At 36.5% G+C, this 17,248-nt stretch overlaps 1 protein-coding gene across 5 annotated transcripts in view; it reads left to right on the plus strand.

The window, feature by feature from the left end:
• The window catches only part of LOC144965266 (tripartite motif-containing protein 59-like), a 59,089-nt gene that overhangs the window by 17,411 nt on the left and 24,430 nt on the right, over positions 1-17,248 (plus strand). The gene's annotated exons all lie outside the window — the stretch shown is intronic.

Genomic DNA, 17,248 nt, shown 5'->3' on the forward strand with positions numbered 1-17,248 from the left:
GATGAGAATAAGTTTATTTTCTTTTTGTTTTGGTATTTGTTTTGGGGGGTTTTTTTAAATTTATTTTGTTATAAATAGATTTTTTTGTTTTTGTTTTGCTTTTAATTCAAAAACAATAGTGAAATGGAATGGAAGATTTGAATTAATTAACGAAAACGGATAATGTGGACGTTTCGGGTTTCCTCTTTGTTAACAAAACACGATGAATGAAACACTAAAGACGCCTTTACTTAATTGGTGTAATTATAAAGTTGTGTCCCTTCCCTGTGCCCAAATCATGAAATTGATTACAAATCGTAGCTTAATATCGAATTCTTGTTCATTTAATATTGCTCATCCCCGAAGAAAGGGAGATTCATATTTGTGCTGCTTAAAAAAATTAACTTTACCCTTCATAAAGCGCACAATTCAGCATTGAACTCTGTTGATTATGGACATTAAAATATTGATGATAATAATAATAATAATAATGATAATAATAATAATAATAATAATAATAATAATAATAATAATAATAATAATAATAATAATAATAATAATAATGGTGATATGATGATATGATGATATTTGGTGATGATGATGATGATGATGATGATGATGATGATGATGATGATGATGATGATGATGATGATGATGATGATAACAATTTGTGCCTGTTTTATAGAAGTAAGAAGTTTACGTCACACAGCTCTTTTTCATTATTTTTAGACAGCCTGTTAGTGATTAGTTCTCACCAACTTATATCAATCAGACTATACACGTTAAAGGTAACACACAGTTTTGTATGTTGGTATGTTTAATCTGGCTGGCGGATGTTATCTGTATTTTAGCGAAACGCATGGTATCAATGAGAGAGAAAAAGGTGAAGGGAGGGGGGGGGGGGGGGGTTAGGAGGAAGGCGAGAAACCATGTGTGACTCACCGTTCGAGACTACTTGTCCGGTGAACTAGATATTGAAATTTAACTTTCAGATCTAAATTATGAAACAATATTAAAATCAACATAATGTGTCATTGAGAAGATTGAATGTGGTTCTATGAACTACATGTGGCAAGTCCTAATTCTAACCGGTTTCACTTTTAATTCAATTTTCGGAATCTGCAACAACATTACGACAAAATACCCACTAGAGGCGACGTAACATTTTACCTCTAAACTTCTTGATATTTGGGTACTGGATGGGAAGAAAGGATTTTTACAAAAAATAATGTATGTTTGTGCTGATTTGATCCATAATGAATTAAGTTTTTGTAATTGTTTAGTTAATCTCCTCCTCCTCCTCCTCCTCCTCCTCCTCCTCCTCCTCCTCCTCCTCCTTCTCCTCCTCTTCCACCTCCTGCTCTTCCACCTCCTCCTCCTACGTCATCATCATCATCATCATCATCATCATCACCATCATCATCATCATCATCATCATCATCATCATCATCATCATCATCATCATCAATAACAGACCCGAGTGACGTCAACTTCATTCTATCTATAAAGCGACGACCCCCAAAGAAGGTGAAAAGTGAGTTGTATCAGTAGTATTCAACGAAATAATGAACCCATTAGTTTTACTTTGGATAGAACTAAATTGATGCCACTCAGCTCTTTGTTATTATTTTTCGCCAGCCATTTTGATGAGTAGTTCTCATTATACTGTATTAATCAAACTATACACATTTTAGGATACACATTGTTTCGTGTATGGGTACGTTTTATCCGGCTGGCGGATGTTCAGAGTTTTTTTTAACGAAACGCATACCATCAACTACTTACTGTTCACTTTCTGTAGTCTTCGCCTTGTATTTTAAAGGCGATTTTGGGGGCAGTGTCAATCCATTACTTTCCGAATCATCCTTTGATTATCCATTGAGAGGAAATAAAGTAGTCTTTCAGAGCCATTAGGTCCATGGAGACGGAGTTTATCCTGATTTCTATAGCGTGAAACGGACAATAGCAATTGCTTGCTGCCCTTTGGATAGGAATAGGACGCTAGTCTGTCACAAAGTACTTTCAGCCAGATCTAACAGACCCATCTACCCAAGCACTGCTGAGAGGACAGGGGGGTTGGGCGGGTCAGAAAAAAAAAATATCGACTTCACCCGGGATTGATCTCAGTCCCCTTACCCTTTACGTGTGAAGCATACTCTACCAACAGATCTTTTGGGATCTCCAAAGTAAATAATGTACTGCTTAAATGGAGCGATCTGAACCCGTACATCATTCAGTTCTATCTATAATCATATCATAAATATATAATTTCATATCATTAATATGGGCCAAGTGTTCCTAATATTCACCTAAACAACGAGTAACAATAACATATTGTGCTTTACACATTGCATATTTCTTTAGATAAAATGTTAAAATGGAAGAAACAGATAAAAACGTAGAAGGCTTTTTAAAAATCATGTCTTATTATTGACATGTTATGAATGCTCAGCCGTATTTCTATTTGAAAGCAAAAAGTTCCCAATCAGCGACATTTTAACATTCATTAATATCCTTAGCATTTTCAGTTTTAAATTTCGGACTGTTCCATGTTTATAGTTAAGCGGAAATTCTCTCATTAATATCTTACATTGAGAGCATGTTTGTGTTTATGCATAATATGTTCTTCTGTAAAGAATTAAAATGCTTGATGATGTTTTGAATATTGCTTCTTTTGTGTTGAGGCTTCATATATTACACTTTTATTAAGTGCTTTAAATGTTGCATCATTATGATTGGAATGGGGTTTTCTTTTAATGGACGAGATCTTAACTTTTAAATCATTTTTATTTACGTTTAAAATGTGTGCATGTACGTCGTCCTTAACTTAATGCTGTATTTTTTTCATATTTTAAGGATTTCAAGATAAAATGCCTTCTGTAATGTCACCTTCTACTAATATCTATATCCTTTAATGATTTTATACACGACATGCGAGTGCGGAAACAAACATGTAGGCTACACCGTACACCTGTGTAAGTTGACAGTTCGGTATCTCCTGTATCTGGGAGTCATTAAAGTCATGAGTCCTAAATAAATTAGTGTTTGTTTAGTCTGTCCACATCTGTCTGTACTGCGTTAGTCATTCCAGTCATGTTGGTTGTCGGTAGTCAATGACAGAACAGAAAATATTTGAAAGGGCCGCCCTGGATGACACACCGTCAAGCTTGAGTTATTTTTAGACCCGACACAAAACACATAATAATCGACCGATCCTTCGAGTGTGTAGGTGTTGTAAAATAATCAGAAAGAGTTGAATGAAAGTAGTGTGTTCTTATCCCGTGTCTCGGTGATTGTTGACTGTCACTGGAATGTGTTGAGCTAAAAAACACTTGTTTTATTCTCTGGACATGCTGTTTGGACGAAAATCTCTGTTTTGATATTTAAGGTATGTAAGACTTTCTCTTTTTATTTACCTATCTTTCCCCCATGTTAGACTTGATCAATCGATGCAACAACTCCTGACACGTACTGGTCGTGAGCGAGGTCGAGTTTGAACCGTTAGTGTTATTGTCAGTCATTGTCATTGTCTCGTAATAGCTGATAAATATTTGTTATGATTCATTTTCTAAAACGCATATCAGTCAGTGAACTTCAGTAATGATAATTTACCATAACGGTAACAACAGATCCAAGGCGCTTTATTTCCATCCGTTGTCATCTGGCCTTGTTTAGTATCAGCTTTTGTCATTCTAATGGCATGAATCTATATTAACTTTCCATGTGCTCGAGGTCATTGGTCACATTGCAAAGTGTGCTCAAAGTGAACCACTTAGTGAAAAGTGTTCACAGCTTTTTAAATATATAACCTCACGATTGGTCATTTGATTCAGCTTGACACATGGGTATGTTTATAACATTTGTAAACAAAGCAGCGTGTTACGAAATATCCAATCGTGGACAGCAACAAATCATGTGATTGATGACCTGGTTGGACGAAAACATGAATATAGATCGCTCCCATTTGCATGGGTTTATTACTCTTGCTCAGGTAGCCTAAATCTATATGCTAACTATTAAGTATGAAATAAAATATAGGGCAGACATAGCAAACGGGACGCCATGAATGGCACAGTCATTGAGCTTTCTGGTGATCTGTTTCAAAATTTATTGAACTGTTTTAAAATAAATGAATTAACCCGACAAAATGTGACATGAAATGGGGTTATTATCATCAGTCAGTGTGCATTACTCATGCATAGCATTGACCGAGCTACCTCAGCTCACGATTGATTCAATGATCAATGATCTGACAACTTAAACATTTAAAAATTCGTAACTTTTAAGAGATAAAAAATTGCAGTCGCTATAGTTAAAATTAGAATGAAAATTAACTTTAAAAATCAGCAATTACCCTCACAAATATTAAATAACTCTTCAAAGACCTTAATATTATGTAGTTTGGAATCAACTTATATTTTCAATAATTTTTTTGGACTTAGAGATTCTCATGAAGTTCTGAAATTGTTGTCATAATTTCGTAATTATACGAATTTTGTGTAATAGTAGGGAAGTCGGCAAATGGCACTAGGACACTCTGAAGAAGGGTGGTCTTCTTAAAATCGCCACAATGGAAATATTTTTCAGCAGACTTGAACTGGGAAAACTGGGTGGAATGCTAAAATGAAGAGCACATCGACAATCAACAAAGTACTTCAAGGTCTCTCTTCCTCAGTTAAACTATGAGAGTGGATGGAAGAGGAAGGCGGGAGAGTATTAGATATGGAAAGGAACAAATATGATGATGATGGAGCCTGAGACTGTTGAGATGTGGGGTAAGGGGGGAGGGCAGTATTATATGGCTTTGGAGTGTGCTGGTTCAAAATAGTATGCCCATCAAACGTGTAACAAATCGAATTACATAAATCCTGTAAAATCATTCATTCATCTTGGTACTATTTTTTTCTGTGAAAGAGGAAATGAGAATGAGAAAGTCAGTGAATGGAATCAGGGAAAGGAACGAGCGTTGGTTGGAGGAAAGAATATGTAGGGTAAGAGCTGAAATAAGAGAGGAGAGAGAGAGAGAGAGAGAGAGAGAGAGAGAGAGAGAGAGAGAGAGAGAGAGAGAGAGAGAGAGAGAGAGAGAGAGAGAGAGAGAATTTTGTTATCTTCTATCAGTCTCATTTTTTTCGTTCTCTGCCTTTCAGTTCATTCTGTCCAGTTAGCATTTTTAAAGTCTAGCTGAGTGAATCAGTGGGGCAACTTGCTCGGGGGTCGTCCAAACCTGGCCTGGCCGGATATAAATGAGATGACATCACTATTTGAATAGGACTAATTAATAATGAAAAGGTTGGGTGATTTGTTTTAAAGACTTTACAAGGTTACCAAGGAAACACGATTACGTCATGTGGATAGTATTAGTATGGAGAATTCACATAGATAAAAAATAATAGTCTGGATAGGAGACGAGAGAGAGAGAGAGAGAGAGAGAGAGAGAGAGAGAGGAGGGGGAGGAGGATGAGAGAGAGAGAGAGAGAGAGTGTGATCTAACTAAACAAACTGACATATGACAGGGAGACATTAGAATAGAAGATAGGGGGAGAGAGAGAGAGAGAGAGAGAGAGAGAGAGAGAGAGAGAGAGAGAGAGAGAGAGAGAGAGAGAGAGAGAGAGAGAGAGAGAGAGATGTGAACAACTAAAAGAAGACAGACTTATTCCAGCGAATTGCCATGTACATCCTTTTTGAAACGAGTGTAGGGAACATAAAGTGCGCGAATGTGTCACCTATGACAATTTCATCACTGTACACATTAATTTGCCTTATGTCATGAAGTATTCATTTTCACACATTTTCTCATTTTCGCTTGCATGCATTGGCTTGTTTACCTAAGAAACGATTTGCTGGCTGGTCTGTCTTTTGTTGTTCTGCCGCTGTTTGTTTTGTTTTGTTTTGGTTTGTTTTTCGGGGGTTGAGAATTTATTTTCGGCATTCTTTTTTGGGGGAAGGGGAGAAGTGGTTTATTAATTGGGTTTGTTTTTGTTTTGTTTTTTTTTGTTTTTTGTTGTTTTTCTTTTTGTTTATTTGCTTGTTTGTTTTGATTTGATTTTGTTGGGGGGGGGGGGGGGGGCGGGGGTGGATGGTTTTTGTTTTTAAAAATGATCCTCATTATTTTTATACATCCTGAAATGAAAAGACACACGATTAGTGATATATGTGAGTCACACAGGTAGAGTTACATCGTTTACCATTATCTTCGAATATGTCCCTATCTGACCCTCCCCCCCCCCCCCCCCCCCCCCATGTTTTTTAAAAATTTTAATAAAGATCTTGACGGATTGAATAATCCTGCCACTATTGGAATCTTGGATTTATAGCTCAAATTGGTCGTTCTTATCCTATTAACGCTGGAAAGTCGATGAAAGATGCGAAATAAAAATTTATTGTTTTTTGTTTTGTTTTTTTAATAATTATACAGATATCGTACAGGTTTGAAGTCGTCATCCACATAATTTCGTAATCGGGGCAAAGACTCATTGATCACAGTAATATATTCAAAGAGATTAACCTGAAAACGATTGTAAATCTACTTTTCTGCCGCTCCCATCTTTAATAGAGATCCAAATTCAAAGAAAGAAATAAAATTTAATAGTAGTAGTAGTAGTAGTAAGTAGTAGTAGTAGTAGTAGTAGTAGTAGTAGTAGTAGTAGTAGTAGTAGTTGTTGTAGTTTTTGTTGTAGTTGCTGTTCTAGAGGAAGTAGTAGTAGTAGAAATCGTCGTAGTTCAATTGTTTTCTGTTGTTTTTGTTGTTGTGTTTTTGTGTACTAGTAGTTGTTGTTCTTTATTTTGTTTTGTTTTGTTTTTTGTTTTGTATTAGTAGTAGTAGTATTTGTAGTAATAGATGTTGTAGTAGTAGTTGTTATGGTTATTGTCGTTGTTGTTATTGTTGTTGTTGTTGGTGGTGGTGGTGTTGTTGTAGTTGTAGTAGTAGTATTAGTAGTAGTAGTAGTAGTAGTAGTGTAGTAGTAGTAGTAGTAGTAGTAGTAGTAGTAGTAGTAGTAGTAGTAGTAGTAGTAGTGTTAGTAGTAGTAGTAGTAGTAGTAGTAGTAATAGTAGTAGTAGTAGTAGTAGTAGTAGTAGTAGTAGTAGTAGTAGTAGTAGTAGTAGTAGCAGCAGTATCAGTAGGATGAGGAGGAGGAGAAGGAAGAAAAGGGAAAAAAAAGAAATCCGGAGTTAATCGAGCACGACCGAGCTTTGACGTCGTTCAGCATGTAACCATACATTTTGCTACAATAGCACATTTTCTCTTACAATCTCGTGACAACAAGAACAAGAGTTATTGAGGTTCGTCTCCAAATGTGATGCCTCGGCAGTTATTCTTAATCATTACTCCGTTATCAGTTATATCGCATGACGTAATCAATAGGCGTTATTGATTTACTCATTTGTTTGATCTATTTCATTTCGTTGCTATTGGTTATGTTGTAGTTGTTGTTGCTGCTGTTGCTATTGCTATTGCTATTGCTGATCCTTTGTTTTTGTTTTAATTTTGTTTTTTGTTTGTGTTTGTGTATATGTTTCCTTGTGCGTATGTTTAAATGAATGATCGGCACACACACACACAAAAAAGAACGCAGCATTTTAACTTCAAAGATTAGGAGAATCGACCTTTCATAGAATAATAAATGTCCCTTGTTTTTGTTATTGGCTTGCTAAATATCCTCAACACGTTTTGTAATTTTTGCATTACTTCATCATGCAGGAATCATTTCAAGATTCATGAATGGCTCATATTTATGAAAGTCAAGATTCCTATCACAGTAACAGTATCTAATATTCAAACTGTTCTTTGTTTCAGCTCCAATTTCAGAATTTTGTTTGAGCTTTCCTTTTTGCAAGACGATTTTGGCCATTTTTATTTTTTTTTGCTCACCAATTTTGCGCTGCATTTCAACTACGGCTGGATTATTGATTGTCCTGAATTGGCCTTAAAGTAGATAACTAACGGATGAATAAAGGGAATTTCATGTTTCTTTATTAGCTCCTGCAGGTACAATAGTGCTATTTTGTCTTAATTCCGAAAAAATAGGACTTTAATCTGTCACAAAGAATTTTACCCAATTTCTACGGTTAAAGCAATTGCTCTTAATAATACAATATATATAGCTCGACTCATACAAAGTGTAAAGCTTAGTGGAACTAGAAACTTTCTCAAATGCTTAGTCAAATGCCTAAACGATTATCCCTATAACCTATTTACAATCAGCGTCATCATCATCATCATCATCATCGATTTATGGATTTCATTGATCTTTTTGTTTTGCGAACACTCTTCTCTCTGTGTGTAAAACCAGCCACGAGCCTTCCTTATTGTTTTTTTTTAATGATCTACTCGATGTGTTGACATTGATTGGATGTGTTATTGTTAACAGATAAACAGGCATGTCGTTGTTAAGAGGCAGACTTTACCCTGGTATGTGGCGTTTACAAACGTATTCGACTAGACATAACAGAACCAACTACCCAATCACTGCTGTTTGGACATATGGTTCGGAAAGAGAGAAACAAACCTCAATTTTCTGTCCTTATGCTTTCGAGACCTCATAATCTCATCTGAAGCTCATAATATGTATCCATTTATTTAACGTCACTTTAAACTCACATCAATTTCGGGCCCCATTGTCAGACATTGATAGGGCGGATATAATGAAGAGGGATGATCTAACTCTTGAGCCGAAGCGAAGTTTTTGTTAACTCATTGCCTGATACTGACCAAAATTAATTGAGTCAAAATTCGAGGCCAGACCACCAAAAGATAATCAAATATGAGTTGTATTCAATACCTCAACTAATGGGATCAGTTGTTTCCGTGAGCACTTGTAACAACTCACTCGGGGCTGCACAAACCTTAAAATGGCGTCAAAATACAAGTCCTAGTGCCAGGCGTTAAGTTAACAAAAGCTACTGTCAGACCGTAGCCATCGTTAACTTTTAGCCTGACACGAAGACCGTAGCCATCGTTAACAAATATAGCCGACTCGAGAACCCTCTCGACTTATAGTTTGACGTCATTTTTTAAATTTTTGTGCACCCTCTAGTGAGTTGTCGTTAGTAGAGCTCAAGGAAACTAGTTATTTCATTGGTTGAACTATTGAATACAACTCGCGATTTGTTTTCTTTTACCGCCAAAGACATGTCTTTTGATGTCATTGTTTTGGTCAGTGTCGGGCTATAAGTTAACGATGGTTACGATAAGACCCACTAAGACCCGTATTTTGACGTCATTTTTAGGTATGTGGACCGCCTAGTGAGTTGTCTTTTGTAGTGGTCACAGAAACAAGTGATTCCATTGGTTGAAGTGTTGAATCAACTCACGATTTGTTTTCTTTTGTGGCCAAAAGCCTTATCTTATGACGTCATTAGTTGATCAGTGTCAGGTCATGACTTTACGAAGGCCACGGTCAGACACTCTCAGCCAGTCATATAGATAGAATGAAGATGACGTCAATCAAGTCTTTGTTATTCTTTTTGCCTCCAAGTTTATGAGTAATTCTCACTAAACGGTATGAACCAGACTATAAAAGTTCATGGTTACACATAGTTTTGTGTGTTGGTCCGTTATACTTCCGGATGGCAATACTATGAGCTTCTTAGCCAAGCGCATACTATCTATCTATCTATCTATCTATCTATCTATCTATATATATATATATATATATATATATATATATATATATATATATATATATATATATATATATATATATATATTATGTCCGACTTTTCACTAATTTTAGTTGTTGTTTTGTGCCAGACAGGGGGGAAATTTGTATTTACTTTATTTTATTTTATAATCGGTTCGCGTTACCCATACAATTGTTTAATTGTTTATAAAATCATTTCTTTTTGTTGTACCAGGCATAATTTATTCGCAATTTTCTAAGCCGCTTATTCAAATAAAACAGGGCCAATGTTGCCTGTGAGACGCCATTTCAAATATTATGTACTTGTTACCTTGGACCGGTTCTTGGGTTTGCTGACCAGACACACATTATGTGAAAAGTGACATATGAATGAAAAAGTTCAAGAGAGAGTCTGTGACACATGCGTGCTGTTTGTCACCTGTGTTTTAAAGCTTCCCATAATCCTCATTTCAGAGGGATTTAATTGCCTCGCCCAACCCTCTTGTCAAACAAGTTTCAGTAGCATCCTCAACCTCACCAAGTTTGTGTGAGATCCCCCGTCACGTCCTTCTTTTACTTTTCCTTATCATCCATCCATCTACCTGTCTAGCTATTCGGTTGCCAGTCTGTTTGATGGTATGTCGTGTTTATTTGGTTTTTGTTTTTGTTTGTTTGTTACACACACACACGCACACACACACACACACACACACACACACACACACACACTCATTAAAACGTCGTCTGCATCCTCCCTGGTTGCAGGTATTAGAATACCAATAATATTTTAACAAGTGCAGCACTCGGTGCTTTGTCCGATTCGCATTTTCCTACAAATACGAGTACGCTGCCTTCATTTCCACCCTTCAAGCAATAAGAGATTTGCGTTGTTGTCTTGTGATGTCTGAAAATGTAGCCATAAGTTTGAGCTCTCTTGGATCAATACTGTATCAATTGGTTTCAAGATAACGTGTCCCAAGTTGCTCTGACATCATATATAGAAACAAAACGTACTGTCTGCAAATTATATTTTATTGCATTCATCACAATAAGACATTCATATTAATGCATTTTTGTTCATGCCTTGTGACCATTTCACACAAGTGGAATATGGCATGGCGGATTCGTCCTCTTGTTTACATCGCAAATCGTCTTACAATAGAGCTACCAGTGTTAAAATAAGTAAATAAAAATAAATTCCCTTTATTCATCCCATGGGGGAAATTTGTCTCTCGGGTCTATTCCAAGGGAAGAGTGGAATTACCCAGGCGTCAGCCGCAGTGCAGCACCGCAAATTGAGCTAGGGCGAGGTGACTTGCTCAAGGCCACACAGCGCAGCGGCGGGTGATCGAGTTCGGTAACTTTCGGGTACTGCGGGGTTATGATGTCCCTGGGCGACTTGCTGATATAGACCACAAAGATGGTTCCACGTTGTCTCATTATTTCATAAGAAATCATTTCTGTCGTTGATATGACCCAAAAGTGTATATAGCAAGCCCTGTAAAACTCTCGAAAATGAAAACACTGGTCTGTTACCAATTAGGTGACAATGTTAGCAAACTCCCCCCCCCCCCCCTTCCCCCCTAAGTTGTGGACTGTACATCATAGTACTGATACCATTCGAATCAGGCGAGTATTCGACGGTTGGCAAGAACTTGAATAATGTAGTGACAGTGATTTCTTTTTGTTTTAAAGGATCGTCTAACAAGTCGTCTGTAACTTTGGGAATGAAAATTATGTCCCCAGTCACACGTTGAAGGAATAAAAGAAGAAATTTAATGGGTATATAAAGTAAACAAAACCATAGGGCAACGTTTTATTTGAACATATTAACCCACATTGCATTAACTATTTTACAGATCAATATAGAGAGCAGCTTCGAAAAAGAATAATGTTTTGGCCGATTTTTTGTAAATTTATAGACCTGAGTTCGAATCCCACAATCATTAAAATTCTGTGTCATTCTAAATTGAAAAGAGAACACAACTTGGTGTTATTGTCCAACGCTTAACCTGTTAATAGTTACTTGATGAGAAAACTAATAACCTACTATTAGATCTGGTGGTCCCGACAACTCAGTTGGTAGAGCACTCCCTTCACACGCAAAGGACCAAGATCGATCTCGGGTGCTGTCGAGATTTTTCTGACCCTCTTGTCCACCCAGCAGTGATTAGGTAGCTGAGTCTTTTAGATTTGGAGGAAAGTACTTTGCGATAGAGTCACATCCTATCCAAAGGATAGTAAGCAATTTCTATTTTCCGTTTCACGCTATAGAAACCGGGATAAACTCCGGCTCCAAGGGCCTAATTGCCATGAAGAACTACTATTTTTTTTACTATTGGATTTGGTGCCTAAAGATGTGATTATTCCAAAGATGTTATATTCATTTTTGTTTTATATGTTAGAGAACATTTTACCACTTTGCATCAATGCACACGCTTTAACCTCCAGCCATTCTTTTTATCAGATCGATGGAAAGCTATTTAGAGTCAAGGAAGGAATCAAATATTCACGATTGCTTCCCCTTATCATGCGATGACTAGACTACTCTTGTGTATCAAATAGAAGGGGGGGGGGGGGGGGGGGGGGGGGGGGGGGGCGGAGGTTGCACTTTGGCTAAACTTCAATAGGGTGGGGGGGGGGGGGGGCGGAGGTTGCACTTTGGCTTAACTTCAATAGGGTGGGGGGGGGGGGGGGCGCATTTTGTGTATTTTCTAATTTAAGCGAGGCGAGATGTGATGTATAGATATGTATAAATTGGTTTTCTTTCAATATACTGCTATTAAAATAATAGTAAATAATTTTCACAGGAATATTTCGTGAGGTGAAATTTTGTAGGTGCAAAAATTCTGAGAAAAAAGTAGACGGGACGGGGGGGGGGGGGGGGGGTCTATTTGATACAGTAGAGTATGCTTTTAGTGGGTGTAAGACATTATACCGTTGTTTACTTTTGCAAGAAACGCCCTTTATAGAATTATATCTGTAAGTGCTTTGAATCAATATAAAAACATTTAAGGATTGTGTTTGTCTTCAAAATATCAGAGAGGAATGTACATGACCAAGTAAAAATTGAAATTCATTTTAAAATAATATCATCAGATGCTGAACTCAGGCTATTTACACGACCAAACTGTACAATGACCATCAGTCTGTTCATGGGTCATGAATTCTTGAGTGTTCATTTCATTCTTCCATTATGCCTTAACGGAGATTATTCTTAAATATTTAACTGCCGCACTCTGGAAGAACTCGTATTTGAAAATTTGGCCTGACAATTCGTCCTTCAAACATCGATCGATCTCAAACCTGAGACTTCGCATGATGAGGGTTCAAAGGCGATGAATCCTTCTACACACGTTTAAGAAAGAGCATTTAACACTTTTGAACTAATGAAGAGAACGGCAATCCTGCTTGAATTGTGGAAGTCGTTCTTTGACGTTAAACTCTTAAAGTGATCGGTCCATATCAAATTGAGAAATTCGGGAACAGGGACCGTTTCATACACACTTGTTAAGATCAACCCAAATTTGACATTACGAGATGAGCTCATCGTTAAGACATTTCCCCAAACAAGCCACCTTCAGAGTCCACCTCACAATAAATACAAACTTATTCTTTGTTTGTTGGGCGGATGAAATCTGCGTAACGTTTTGTCCTACTGGCCCATAAAACGTAGAAACTAGTTTGCTTTTTAAATAGGCCCCATTTCTTACCTCATTCTTTATTTTCCATACCATATTATGGCCTCATTATGGCCTGCCAGAATTCCCTCCCTCCCTGTTTCTACTGTAAACACGTCCGTCCAGCAACCAAATTTTCCATGTATCCCAGCATCCAAACAAAAAGTAGATAGGGCTTACGCCTATTCTGGCCATCCTATTAAACTCTTAATGTCAATTTAATGTATCTAGGTGTTTGTTGTGCGTTTCTTATTTCTAGTTTCGATGTGTTGGTGTATTCAATGTGTTAGTGGACTAAGTTTGAAATCTACACCGTTTACTGTGCGTTTATTGTTGGTCTCTGGATATGACGTATTGTTTGCTTTTTTTTCTTTCATAACGATAGGTAAAGAAAAAAGAAGTCGCCTTGGAAATACAAATATGTTGAAGAAGGGAGGGGAAAAACACATGCGTTTGACTGTCTAAGGTACGAAAATGACGGTAGTGGTTTTTCGGGATACATTTCTTTTACTCTTATTATCCATATTATAATTTATAGTTTTTAATTATCTCCCATTCACGACACACAAAGTTAATCTTAACTTCTCTAATTTTTTTCCTTTTAATTCTATTTACTTTCTTTAATAAAATATAGATGAACAACTGATCAACGCAGCACAAATATGCAACAAAGCATCCTGTCCATGATATCTCGTGTAAAGGATATTAAGGGTCGTAATATTTTGGGACAAATTATAGGCTCAACTTTATGAAACGACCAATGAAAATAAGTTATAAATACCAACTGAGACAAGTTGAATTGGATATATATATAATCTGTGTCATAAAATTTAACCTGTCAAGGTCGTCTGGCTTATAGTCAATGATATTCTGGTGTCGAAATCCGGCCGATCTCATTGGCAGTGTATGCTTCTTCTTTATTGTGCATATTGAATGTCATAGCCATCGATAATGTTTGTCCATAAGCTTTTGTACTTACTGGAAAGACGTATGAAACTAAATTATAGATTTTTAAGAATAGATGATGAGCGGACGACCTTTTGCAAGCATATTTGAATATCCTTAATCCCACTCTATATTATGTGTAGCAGCGATATAACCACGGTCACTATTTTCTTTTCACAATATTCGATATCGTTCTTAATAAAAAAAAAACACAGTTGTCAAGAGAAAACTGTAAGTTATAAAAATCAGTATCCAATCTTGTAGTCTAAATCTATAAAGTCAGTGGACACGACAAGCTTCATTGCTTTCAAAGTCTAGTCTTAATTCATGTTTTGAAAGTTTCACAATGCGCTGTGGATTCCCATGGATTTGCACAGGTCTCAGTACCTTTCCTACAAGCAATTGACATATTCTGAAGGTCCAAAGTGGCTTTCATTGGGATGCCGCGATCTTCACTCAGTGACTGTTTTGTTTGAAATTTGAAAACGTATGGTATGGGTGGTTTTAGCAGAAGACTGAAAGACACGGGTCTCAATAGGCATAGGCTATTTGAAAACAAGACTTCAAACTTAAGTTCAGACGTATGAATACTATGCTCATGACTCATAATATTATAGTTTGAATAGTGCCCGTGACTCGATTGGTCCGCTACTATACACTGGGAAAGTAGATCTCAACGTACATAGATGGGTCTGTATGTTTTAACGTACTCGGTAAACATTCTTAACAAATCTTAGTACCACAATTTCTGTCATGAAGTACCAATGTTGGTGAAGTTGGTTCTATGTGCCAACTTTTTTTAGTGTTTGTTTGACGATCTTACAGGTGGGTGCGGCATGTGTGAAGAACTTGACAAGGAGCTATGGGAAAGTTTGAAGAACGGTCAGCATTTTATTTTATGTCTATATGTATTTGGTAGGGTAGCTTATGTTCTATAAGATGATTTTATGGTTGGTGTATTTCATTAGAGTAGGCGGGATAGAGTATAGGTCGGGTAGAATAACATTTATCCGACGTGTTAATACTGATTTCTTACTTAGAACACAGCCTGTCGTTAATGCGTAGGTCTTTTCCTGGCTTGTTGTGTTTCTGTGTTTTGTTTATACCAAGTGTTGAATTATATGAATACGGTAATGTAAATAAGTGCAAGCAGATAATGATCAAAGATTTTCTTCAGTGTGTCCGCAGTGTTTATATTCACTAATTTATTTGTTAATTGTCGGTATTGTGGGAATGAGTAGTGCTTGAAGATAAAATTCATGGTTTAGGATTTCTGCTATGTGAGTTATAGCTATATTGTTCTGGCTACCTATTTATGTGTTTTCCCACTCCCGATGAATTTATTTGAGTTCATTGCTGGCGTTCAAGATAAAAGATACCCTCGGTTTAGTGTTGACTATTGTCTTGGGGGGGGGGGGGGGTTGTTTTGGTTTGTGTTTCCTTGTTTTTGTTTTGTTTTTTTGTTTTTTATTTGTTTGTTTTGTTTGATTGGTTGGGATTTTTATTTTACTTTTGTGTATATGTCTGTGTGTTTGTTTTGGTTTTTTTGTTTGTTTTTTTATTGTTGTTGTTTTTTTGTTTTTTTTTGGGGGGGGGGGGGGGGGGGGGGGGGGGGGTTGTGTATGTATTTCGGTTCTTTGGGGGGTTGTTTTTGTTTTGATTGTGTTTGGTTTGGTTGTTTTGTTACTTTTTTTAAAACTTTTTTTTGGGGGGGGGGGGGGGGTTAAAGGTAATATTTCCTGCTTCTCATGTTTATATTCGGAATTAGTGCAAGTATTTTTTAAATTGATGAATTGTTTTGTCTTTGATTTGTGTGCCTGTTCTTCTTTTATCTCGGCCTCTTGTAAGCGTAATTCTTAGCTATTCTCTTTTCATTGCTGTCTGTTTCGTCGTTGTTATTTATATTTTTTACGATCCCTCAATTACCATCGTCGTCTTTGTCACTCATAGATATTAAATATTATAATGGGCTACTTCCAACGTGTCTGATAAGCCAAATTGTTATGGGCTCATTGTTGTAATGGAAATACTCTCAAACCAACGCAAAATATTATCCATAATAACAATGTTGAAACAAGCCCATAATTGCGTTCGGTTATCAGACCTGGAAATATATATGTTTACATTTCATCCTGACACAACATACTACCAAAAAATGATAAATTGATAACACAAATCAACAATGACAGCAAATATAATAACTGCTTTCCCTAACCATTTCCATCAACACTTCCACTATCATTAATATTTTAACGAGACCTTTTATATAGATTAGTATCCACTAAATTATGTGCACAAAGTCCTTTACAAAGGCTTGCTACTACCACTACTACTAAAACAACTACTTGTGCTTCTTCTACAACAATTACTACTACTACTACTACTACTACTACTACTACTACTACTACTACTACTACTACTACTTCTACTACGACTACTACTACTACTACTACTACTACTACTACTACTACTACTACTACTACTACTACTACTACTACTACTACTACTATTTCTACTACTACTACTTTTACTGCTACTACTGTTACTACTACTACTACTACTAATAATAATAATAATAATAATAATAATAATAATAATAATAATAATAATAATAATAAAACAACTACTACTACTACTACTACTACTACTACTACTACTACTACTACTACTACTACTACTACTACTACTACTACTACTACTACTACTACCACCCCCACCACTACTACCACCCCCACCACTACTACCACTGCCACAACTACTACTACAACTGATGATGATGACGATGATGATGATGATGGTATCGCCATTATCATTATCATCTTCATAATCGTCAGCATCATCATCATCATCATCATCTTCATCATCTATATAATCAGCATCATTGTTGTCGTCATTTTTTATTTAATTACTATCATCCACAAAATGGCAATATCGCCCTTGTCTGCTTACAATTGCTGCGTCCTTGGATGCTGTAATGCTTGATGTAAATTGTTCAACACACTACATCGATTGGGAATGCCGCTC

Source organism: Berghia stephanieae, chromosome 2 (genome assembly GCF_034508935.2).
Source record: "Berghia stephanieae isolate SIO BIC M18660-M18661 chromosome 2, UCSD_Bste_1.3, whole genome shotgun sequence".
In the NCBI taxonomy this organism is placed as follows: Eukaryota; Metazoa; Mollusca; class Gastropoda; order Nudibranchia; family Aeolidiidae; genus Berghia; species Berghia stephanieae.